The following is an 8,843-nucleotide window of genomic DNA, read 5'->3' as shown; positions in this document are numbered from 1 at the left end:
CTGAGTAGTTAATTAAAGCGAAAATCCAAAAATGAAAGAGTTAAGCCTCAATCACTTACTGTGGTGGTATCAGCAAGAGGCTAAAACCAGGGCAAACTGTGACTCCTGCTATTTTTGGTGCACAGGTAGAGGGTCAGATGGATAAGTGGAGGTTACCTCACTGTTGAGGAAGTAGAGAAGCAAAAGCAGTTTTATGGGCCCCGGGGGCAGTAGGAGGGAGGAGGGCTCACAACTGAAAAGCATTGGGTACTTAGAGTTGGAAAAGTGCCTTCAAAGTTTCTCTTTCTTTACCCCAAAACGAAGCTTCTGCAGAGGTATGTGAAGAAGACCTTGGCTCAAGGTCTCAAATAAAGAGACCCAGGAATTAAGACATTTGGGGCTCGGGCTTAGGAATGCAAATATGTATAAGAGCATGACTCCTCTTAGAGAGCATAATGCAGTCAGTGCTTGAGTGCAAGTCTGCTGTGGGGAAGGCAGCTTCCCCTCAAGAGGCCTGCCAGATAAAACCCTTGTTACTCTCCATGGCCAGGCCTGAAAAGTCACACATAGATTTTTAACCAAGAGTTAGACTCCTCATTCGGTTAATGGATGCGTTCATTATCCCTTTTAGTATTAACGGTAGCCCAATGTGATTAGTTATGCTTCACTGATGAAGAAACTGGGGGTTACATTTTGTTAAATAATTCACGTAAGATTACAAAAATAATAAATGTAAGAGCCAGAGCCAACCAGACCCTAAAACTCATATTCATTCCCTTTTATTTGTAGGGGCGGCAAAATTTTACCTCCACCCTCTTAGGATTTTTGGGTAGGCCTGAGAATTAAATTGACGTAACACAGATCAACAGGGGAAAATCATACAAATTTATTTAATACAAGTTTTATGTAATACAGAAGCCTTCATTAGGAAATGATGACCCGAAGAAGTGGCAAAATCTAAATGCTTTTTACTAGGTTGAACAAAGAGAGGCAATTATGGAAAAGCAACTAAACTATGTGGGAAGGCTAAAGAAAGATAAGAAATATTTTAACAAGGTCTGTTTGTACAAAATACTCTTGGTCTCAACTTGCCATCCTTGATGATAAAAATGTTATCTTCCTTCTGGAATAGAAAGAGATCTTTCACATGGGAATTTCATCTGATTTTAGAAAAAGAAAGAAGGCCAGATTGTTTTTCTTGTATCTTCTATTTTTCAAGTGCCTTTAACTCAAAATAGTCAATAGTCCAGAATGGCATATTTGCGGTGGCATGTTCTGAATTCTTTCATATTATATACTGTTCCCTAATTAATCAAATTTCAAGTAACATCATCATAAAAGGTCATTCTCTTTTACTCTTTTCTCCATAGCTTATTTTTTCCTTTACTGAGTCTTCTGTCTCACTCTGCCAATTTGCCTAATTTTGTAAATCTTATTTCTTAATTTCTTGTCTGTTTTTTAAGGATTTGAGACAGGTGGAATTCATGTTTTCATAGCCTTTATTTTATATCTGCTCTCTTTGTTGGCAACCTGACCAATTTGAGTGCATCAGTGGAAATCCTTTCCTACAATTCTTAGAAGCTCAATTTTCTCCAACCTTTGAGTCCTTTCTAGATTGGGCTTCCACATGTTGGACAGCTCAGGCATTATTTTGTATTAGCTTCCTATAATCCCAATGAAAGATATGACTTCCAAGTTACACATTTTTCCAGTTCCTATTTGTTGTAATACATTTACTTATAGTATATCTAATACATTATTTAACTTTTTATATATCCTTGTATATTTTTAATCAAAGGGGTAATCTGGGTGAAATGGTGGTGTGATGTCCATGCTACATCAATGTCTGTGTGATTGTTTCATCTCATATATTAAATATAGGGGAAATGCAATTCTCTGTGGAAAAGCAAAACAAAACAAAATATTTTCAAATGAAACCATTTAATCTTCCATGATCATGCTCTATGGTAACTAGAGGTGGAGCAACAAATGTGGGAAGATGGTGAAAGTACCAGAAACCAGGGCAATTCTGTGTGTGAGGTCATGGTATATTGAGATGTGGAAAGTGAGGTATCTAAGGGTGGTCTATAAGTCTTCTTACTTCAGGGTCTTTAGAAAACACAACAGTATCAGATATGTGCTTTGCCTGACTATCTTAATGTGATTATTATTTTCATTTTACTCCACCAATTTAGAAATCCACTAGAAATATGTAAGGCAATAAACAATGTTAAGGAGATTTCTGAGGCTATATCTTCTATCCTTCTAAATTACGATCTTTCTTACTCTGATAGGACAATTGACATTTTTGCATATCTAGCTTGCATTCTATTTCCTCCTTAGTGAATACTCTCTTAACCCTAATTCCAAATCTGAGGCACACAAAATGAGTATTCCTCTTGGGGCCACCTGTGCAATCTTCTCCAAAGTTGTTTTCCAGCTGTATCATAGATATAAATTTACATGTCTTTTTTTGGTATCAATTAGGGATTCCTTGAGGATAACGATACTAAATAAATGTTTCTTGAAATACTGAATCTATGAAACAAATCTTCCCCTACAGATACACACCCATGAAGACAAAAAAAACTGAACTGGAAAATAGTAGATCCACTAACATGTTCAGTGCTACTGCCAGTCATTTAAAAATAGGTTCCAGGAAACCTCACATTTCAGTATATTTACAGATATATGTTTTTAATTCTTTCCCTATTTCATAAATTGCATTTCAGCAATTCTGTATATTGAGTGGCAATACGACAATAGATTATTATTCAGATTAGGGTACTGATGACAGATAGTAAGGTTCATTTAAATAAGGACTTGCAATAAAATGGAAAACGATAACATGGATAAGTATCTGTAAATTCTCAAACATGACAAAATTGGCATTTTGGTGAAACCTGCTAGACAAATAGAAATGATTATGTCAAATGATTGGCGACTTGTAAATCTTTTGCATAACAGGTTCAAAAATGTTACAGCCTACATATATCTTGTACCTTCAGCATAAGTAATCTCTTCCCTTGGAAATTTTACATAACAAGCTTATAGTACTGGAACACCAGGAAAGTGCAGTTACAATGCAGTGAGTCACAGCAAGTTGTCACATTTAGTGGCCATGTTTCCATAACTTTTGGTTGTCATAGCTGACAAAACCTAACATAAAAATAGTAGGCTACATCAGGGAAGCTAGCAAAGTTATACGCTATCTACAATTTAGTCTTACGTTTTTACCTACTTTAATTTGACTATTTTTAATGTCATTCCCTTTAGGTACAGGTAACGTAAAAAAAATATGAGCTGAAAATGGTGATACTTTACTAACCCAAACGCTGGCAATTATTAAGAAATAAATTTGGATGAATCTATTCATTTTATACATTCATTCTCTTGATGATTTACTGGGCATCCACAATATGAGAAACATTCTGGGAGATACAATACTTAAAGAAAGTAGAACATAGACAGAATAAATTTTACATGTGAAAAGAGTTAAAAGGAAGTTATGTAAAACACAGGAGAGGGAAATACAACTTATACATGGGAGCATGATGGAAAGTTTCCTGGAGGAAACTGATATTTAGAGCTGAGGCTTAAGCTATAGGTAACAATGAGGAGATTTGTTTTAAGCCTTAAGAAAACGGAGTAAAACGCTCTAAAAAAGTGCAGGAGATATCATTTAGGGAAGACTCATCTTTTTAAGAGGAATAGGTGATAAGGCTACCTAAATAAAAACATTTAATTTCAGCTATAACATTTGGACTTTACATGAGAGTCAACTGGGCATTAGGGAACCATTCTTAAGCCATGAACAGCTAAGAGCCAAACTCTGTACTCTGCTCTTCAGAGGATAATCTGAGAGTTCTAGGTAAAGGTGATTACAGAGGAGCAGTATTGAAGATATTGAGAAACTACCTTCATTAGATAGGTGATAATAACCTAAACCACATTGCATAGAGTGGGAATAAAATGAAGCAACTACGAAAAACAAGAGAAGGAATGAGAACTGATGTGGTTAATGAGTAAGAAACAAGTAAAGATAAATCGTTGGTGTCAAATGTGGGTAAATAAAAGTAAGCAAATAACTGTGTCATTGATGGAAAATTAAGCAAAGAGGATACTATGTACTGGAATATTAATCAGAGATTCTAAGTATGTACTATCTATATGAGAAATCCTAAGTGCTTTATGTACATTGTGTTTTAATCCTCACAAAAAATATATAATATTATCTGTTATTATTTCATTTTAGTGATGATGAAACTGAGGCAGAATCAGTTCCAATAATTTGCCCGTTGTCACAAAGCTGCCATCAGAAATGGATATTAACCCAGACTGCCAGGCAAGATCCTGAATTCTAATCGCAATACTGTATTACCCTTTTGCCTGAAATAATTGAGTACTGATTCTGTAGGAGCATAGTTCTAAGTGCTTTGCACACGTTAAGTCATTTAGTTTTCAAATAATCTTATGAGGAAAGTATGCTCATTAATCCTGATTTTATTAAATGACAGTAAAAGAACCAAGAAACATCTTCCTGTCTCTTGAGTCTGCACCCTGTGCCACTTACTGTATCTGCCTCTGAGATGATCAGTTTTAGACTTGTTGAGTTTGAAGTATAAGTGAAATATTCAAGTGCAAATATCTGGTTGCAAATGAGGGATGGAATCTCAGGAGATGTTTGGCCTCAGCACATCTGGGAAAATGTTTTCACTTAAAGAGGTGGTAACTAAAACCACAAGAAGGAATAAGCTAACAGAGTAGACAAATGGAGAAGAGAAAATGCTTTTATATACAATTAACATGACTTATTATACAAAAGCTATAATCTTCCCCTATATGTAAAGGAGAATTAGGATGAATTTGTCTACAAAATGGTTTGTTGTTAGCACTAAGGAGTAGATTCTGACTCCTAGTGACCCTGTACAGCAGAGTAGAAACCTGCCCGGTCGTTTTGCTCCTTCCTCTCACCTTCAGGTGCTCTTTCAGACAATGCTCCACTGCTATTCATTGGGTTTTCATGGCCAATTTTTTCCAGAGTGAGTGGCCAGGTCCTTCTTCCTAGTCTGTCTTAGTCTAGAAGCTCTGCTGAAACCTGTCTACCATGGGTGACCCTATGAATATTTGAAATCCCAGGGCATAGCTTTCAGCATCACAGTGACAGGCAGCCACCACAGTGTGACAACCAACAGATGGGCGATGTGTTTCCCTGACCAGGAAAGGAACCCAGGCTGCAGTGGTGAGAGTGCTGAATCTTAACCACTAGACTGCCAACAAATGTGTTGCCAGTCCCTAAATAAACAGTAACATATTTAATTTAGTATACAGTTACAACAATCACGGAACCATATGTTAAATAGAACTAATGAACAAAAGTTCACAAAAGCAAAAACAAATCTTTCCCTAATAATTTCATTGCATCATTGTTACAATGGTCATTTAGGAGGCAAATCAGACAATCAAATTCCAGTGAGCAGGGAGTTTAACACCCCATGCCTGTTCCTATTTCTTATGCTTGCCTCTTGGGGATCTGGACCAAGGAGCTCGTTTTCACAACTCCTACAATCCTAAGCTATAATTTAGGGAAATTCTACTACTATTTCTAAAGTCATTAAATGTTGACCCAGTAATATATTTGAGGATTCAGCTATATTAATCATAATAATAATGATTTAAATTTATTTTCAGTTCAGTTATTTTCATAATTTTTAAATATTTAACCTGATAGTCAAGATTTCTACCTGCCTAGAAAAATATTACAGGAAGCGTAATTGTTTGTCAAATCAGAATCAAAGAATGGATTAATATGTGAGATGTAGTCAACTTTTTTTTCTGAAGGTGAATTTTTATTACTTTTATGTACAGAAAACTCAACTGCATACACCCAGCCAAGTTGCGGGCCAGTTCTTTAGCCTTTGCCTTTTCTGGCTTGGCAATGCAAGCCACCAATTTGGGGCCCAAGATGTTGCCTCCCCAGTGACAGCAGATATCCTCATACCTGTCCCTGTAATTGGTCTTGATGGCTTCCACCAGCTTAGCCAGAGCTCCATCACCTTCTGAGTTAAGTTGTGTGAAGGTGACAGTGGTGCAGATCTTTCTGTGGGCCAGACTCCTCGGCCCGGCCTTCCCCTTGATAACGCAGCGGGGCACCCCCGTCTTCCAGCACAGGGCAGGCAGGAAGACGACCAGCTGGATGGGATCCTCATTATGTGCAATCACTACCAGCTGAGCTTCGCTGTTTTCTACCAACGTGGTTATAGTATTAAACCTTGCTTAAGCACAGGTGGCCTCTTAATGAGGACATCTCCTTTGCCAGCAGCTTTCCTCTCAGCCCTGGCTGACAATCTCTGCTACTTCTCTTGCTTTGTCTCTGGTCTTTACTTGTGGGCCAGCTTAAGCAATTGAATAGCTGTTTGGTGGCCCAAGATCTGGGTCAACTGGCTCATCAAGGGAGGCACTTTCAGCTGCTTACAGAGGATAGCCCTTTGTCACTGCAGCTGGATGTAGTGCGGCCGTTTGACAAAGTGGATGAGGTCTCTTTTGGGCTGGATGTCCCAGCCAATGCCAAAATTCTTAGGCCTTTTTTCAACCAGGGGTTTTACCACGTTCTTGGCTTCCTGCTTCTTCACGACAGCAGGGGCCTAGGCTCCCTTCTTTCGCTTGGCCTTCTTTCCTTTCAGCATCTTGGGTGGCTAGAGAAGAGAAGAGATGTAGTCATCTTACGAATAGCAATAGTGCAAGGCACAGAGTACTTCATTTTTCACAAGTTTTCAATTAAATAAGAATTGAAACTTTAGTTTGCCATGGTCATTGCACTTACTGTAATGAACAGAGGTGCATTTTATTTATTGAGATAAATAAATTGTTACCATTAGAACTAGTTTTATTGCCTCATTTACCACTTCAACCATTTCTGTGAACTATAGTTTTATTTTTCTTCAATAGACAGAGTCTATACATATAAAGTTATATTTTTCTTGACACAGATATTATATTAATAAAATAAGTGTAAAATCTCTGAAAAGAGGAACTGAGTCACGATATCACTACTAGTTAGCTAGCCTGGTACTTACGTAGATTATTAAGTAATCATTTCTAGTAGGTACTGGGAGCCATCAATAAACTACGTGACATTATTGGAAGAGAAAAGGAAGAAAGACTAGTCCCAAATATTTCCCCCATCACTTCTCTCAGAACCTGCATTACCCATTAGAGATGCCTCTCTTTGTGTTAAAAGTGTTTAAGTTTAAAATTAATATTTCAAAATGCAGTCTGTTTTGTTCACCACTATTTACAAAAAAATATGTCTGGCACATTGTCAGTGCTCAAGAAATGTTTGTTAACTGGACGGATAAATATTATCAAGTTATGCTTTATTTCATAGAACACTTCTCTGGCAATGGAATTCAGAAGTGAAAACAGCAAGAATTGAAAGCATAGTGTATCTAATTCACAAAGTTGCCTAGGGTATTCCAACAAAAATCAACCAATTCAAACAAACCTGCTCATCGGATTAAGTGAATTGATGAGAATTTTAAAAGTTTTGTCCACTCAATCTAGCTAGCTTTCTTTCTTTTTCTTTTTCTCTCTTTCTTTTCTTTCTTTCTTTCCTTGTCTCTCTCTCCCTCTCTCTCTCCTTCCCTCCTTCCTTCCTTCTTTCTCTCTTGCTTTCTTATTTCTTTCTTTCCACACACAAGTAAAGGAATTGTCATTTATCCATATTGAAATTTCAAATCCGTATTTCTGCTTATAAAGCTGAATGTTAAAAAAATTATCACAACATATCATACTTTTATTATTAGCATCCTCTTAAACCTTTGACTCTGAATCAAAATTTTTTTCAATATTAAATTCAATTCTTTTTATCTATTTAGGGATAAAGTGACAAACATGGCCTTTATTCCTAAGAGTAGTAGAAATATATATTTTTTTAATTTTGTAATAAATGTACTTAGCACTTCCCTTGAAGATCACTCTAAGAAAACAAATAGAATTGGCAATCTAACTGGAACAGGACAAAGCTAGGAATCAAAACATTTAGGAACACCACAAACAACTGTTGTTACTATGAGGGTTGTTATTTCTTATTATATATCTCAACCAAAATAAAATAGCCTTAGTCTGAACCTGTCAAAAGATCTCCACTTTTTTTTGCATATGCTGGTTCCCCTGCATGGAATTGTCCTTTCCCCAGACATGTCCCTTTATTAACTGTTGTTGAGCCTTTTAAAATTTAAATCTACTGCTGAACACAAATGCCACTCCATTCAAGGGGAGGAAACACTTATTTTATTCAATTTAGGACTCCAAATTCCTAACAGAGTGAAGGTTAGCACAACAAATATTTGTTTAATCAATTAAGGAATTATGCATAAATATAAGAGGTTTCATCAGAAAAAAGAAAGCAAGGAAATTTGATTCCAATTCAACAAGCACGCATTGAACGTTCACTGGGTGTCAGACATTTTTTTAGATAGATCATGTAGAACAGCGGTCTTCAAATTGTATTCATCTTGGGCCATTAGCTGTAACATATAAGTACATAATTAAATAATATTTTGCAATGACTATGACAGATCTCAGAAACATAAGTATTATTTTTAATTGCTTATTCATATGCTACCCTCAACATAGAAATTATGAAGGAATATATGAAAGTAAATATAAATAGAATTTATGATGTTTCCTTATCAAAACTCAATAGATTGCCATTTTTACTCCAAAAGAAAATTTTTACTGTTAAATAAATACAATATCCTAATGTTGATGATTTTAAAATGAAGAGCATATTTTTTCATTTTAAACAGTTAAAATTAATCATAGGACACAGAAATGGAAGGGAAAGACTGGGTCCATCACAT

The 8,843-nt window shown here is 36.1% G+C and overlaps 1 pseudogene; it reads right to left on the bottom strand.

Moving 5' to 3' along the window:
• Positions 1 to 5,760: 5,760 nt before the first annotated feature.
• Positions 5,761 to 6,665, bottom strand: LOC100062568 (large ribosomal subunit protein eL8 pseudogene; annotated as a pseudogene).
• Between the last annotated feature and the right edge of the window lie 2,178 nt (positions 6,666 to 8,843).

Source organism: Equus caballus, chromosome 17 (assembly GCF_041296265.1).
Source record: "Equus caballus isolate H_3958 breed thoroughbred chromosome 17, TB-T2T, whole genome shotgun sequence".
Lineage (NCBI taxonomy): Eukaryota > Metazoa > Chordata > Mammalia > Perissodactyla > Equidae > Equus > Equus caballus.
Note: the sequence above shows the minus strand (reverse complement) of the source record. Positions and strands in the feature narration are given on the sequence as shown.